This window comes from Colobus angolensis, unplaced genomic scaffold (genome assembly GCF_000951035.1).
Source record: "Colobus angolensis palliatus isolate OR3802 unplaced genomic scaffold, Cang.pa_1.0 Scaffold591, whole genome shotgun sequence".
Lineage (NCBI taxonomy): Eukaryota > Metazoa > Chordata > Mammalia > Primates > Cercopithecidae > Colobus > Colobus angolensis.
Genome location: NW_012119499.1, coordinates 218,050 through 220,726, shown reverse-complemented (window position 1 = coordinate 220,726; position 2,677 = coordinate 218,050).

Sequence of the window (2,677 nt, the reverse complement as noted above, 5' to 3'; positions counted from 1 at the left end):
CGCCTGGCCGAGCCTGGCTATTTTTTTGTATTTCTAGTAGAGATGGGGTTTCATCATGTTGGCCAGGCTGGTCTTGAACTCCTGACTTCATGATCCAGCCACCTCAGCTTCCCAAAGTGCTGGGATTATAGGTGTGAGCCACTGCACCCAGCCAAACAAAGTAATATAACTTCTACGTTTAAAGGTCAATATTTACACTACGTCTGAAATTATGTTCTTTGAAACAAGTTAGAAGTAGGTGAGGAAGAACATACCTTTTTGAAATTATTTTAGGTGTACTGAGAAAAAGTTAGGTTTAACAGAGAGAAGGGATGACTGAATTATGTAAAACTATGTGACTATCTGAGGGTTCTTTTGGTACACTTTTAATCTAGCCATAGCCCTTAGATCTATCCTCACTGTAAGACACACATGTTTTTTTCTCCAATTACTTTAGGGGCTACTACGGTATGTCAAAGATCATGTCACTTGATTTTATTTATCTTTTCATTGCAACACTATCCACAACTTGTCACTTTTTTAAGAACACAAGGTCAGTTAGGTAGACTGGATGAGGATTCTTAGTTTTTCATACTCTGTATCCAAATTTTACCTTTACACCCTTTGCCATGTGACTTTGCAGTTCTCCCCACTAGGGAAGGAATGTATATGCTATGAGTTACTTTGACTAATGAAATATGAGTTGAGGCCTGGCATGGTGGCTCACGCCTGTAATCCCAGCACTTTGGGAGGTCAAGGCGGGTGAATCACCTGAGGTCAGGAGTTCATGACCAACCTGGCCAACATGGTGAAAACCCTGTCTCTACTAAAAATACAAAACGTAGCTGGGCATGGTGGTAGGTGCTTGTAATCCCAGCTATTTGGGAGGCTGAGACAGAAAAATCACTTGAACCTGGGAGACAGAGGTTGCAGTGAGCCAAGATCACGCCACTGCACTCCAGCCTGGGCAACCAAGAGCAAAACTATCTCAAAAAACAAACAAACAAAATAATAAAAAAAGAAAATAACTATGAGTTGAAGGAACAGTGTGGCAGTTCTTGCTTCAAGAGACAATAATTTCAGATATGTTACTGTGATTATTTATTTATGTATGTATGTATTTTTTTCTTTTTTTTTTGAGATGGAGTCTTGCTCTGTCGCCCAGGCTGAAGTGCAGCGGCACTATCTCAGCTCACTGCAACCTCCACACCTCTAGGGTTCAAGCGATTCTCCTGCATCAGCCTCCCGAGTAGCTGGGATTATAGGCACGTGCCACCATGCCCGGCTAATTTTTGTATTTTTAGTAGAGATAGGGTTTCACCATACTGGTCAGGCTGATCTCAAACTCCTGACCTCGTGATCCGCTTGCCTTGGCCTCCCAAAATGCTGGGATTACAGGTGTGAGCCACTGCACACAGCTGTTCCTGTGATTTTTTTTTTTTTTATGAAAATTTATGAGTTTTTCCTTTGAGTGAGAAAACTGGTGATATTTGAATAATGGCTGAAGAATAGTATTGTATGAATGTTAATTTCCCAGTTATGATCGTTGTACTGTGATTGTGTAAGACATTAACACTAGGGAACACTGTGTAAAAGATATACAGGAACTCTGTACTATTTTGGAAACACTGTAGTAAGTCTAAAATTATTTCAAAACAAAAAGTTTAAAGGACATGCCCCAGTTAGCTGCTGGTCCAAAGAACTGAGGAAACATTGAGCAGTCCTGAACCCAAGTAGAAGCCTGGAGCCACACTCAGGCAACCTATAGCCTAAAGCAAAGTTGCTCCAGCCCATGCAAAGGTCCATGAACTTCTTGTTGTAAGTCTGAGACATAAGGAGGTGTGTTACGAAGCATTATTGTGGTAATAACTGACTGTATTAGTCCATTCTCACACTGCTATAAAGACTTGCCTGAGACCTGGTAGTTTAAAGGAAAGGGGTTTAATTGACTCACAGTTCTGCAGGGCTGGGGAAGCCTCAGGAAACTTATAATCATGGTGGAAGGGGAAGCAAAACCTTCCTTCTTCACATGGCAGCAGGAAGGAGAAGTGCTGAGCAAAAGAGGGGACATCCCCTGATAAAACCATCAGATCTCATGAGAACTCACTCACTATCATGAGAACAGCACGGGGAAACTGCCCCCATGATTCAGTGACCTCCCACCAGGACCCTCCCACGACATGTGGGGATTATGGCAACTACAATTCAAGATGAAATTTGGGTGGGGACACAGCCAAACCATATCACTGATGAATATAATGGGGTCGAAATAGCTTGCCTTTAATATGTGTGTGCACATATGTGCATGTATGCCTGTATGCCCACATATTTTAATCCAACACTTCTTTCTTTATGCAAGTCAAAGTCAGGCAAAGTCAAAGGTCCTCTATAACTGATGAGTTTTCCTTTGAGAATGAAATAGGAGAGATTTGATAACTTGATTAATTCATAGACACCACCTTAACTAAGTAATCAGAGTTAACATCACCAGTAATGAGATATATCAGCATAATGTAGTCCATTACATAATGCACCAAGTAGGGGGCAACATACCTGCTGTGGAATTCTTGCCAAAACTGCATAACCTCTATCTAATTATAAGAAAATATCAGGCCGGGCGCGGTGGCTCAAGCCTGTAATCCCAGCACTTTGGGAGGCCGAGACGGGCGGATCACGAGGTCAGGAGATCGAGGCCATC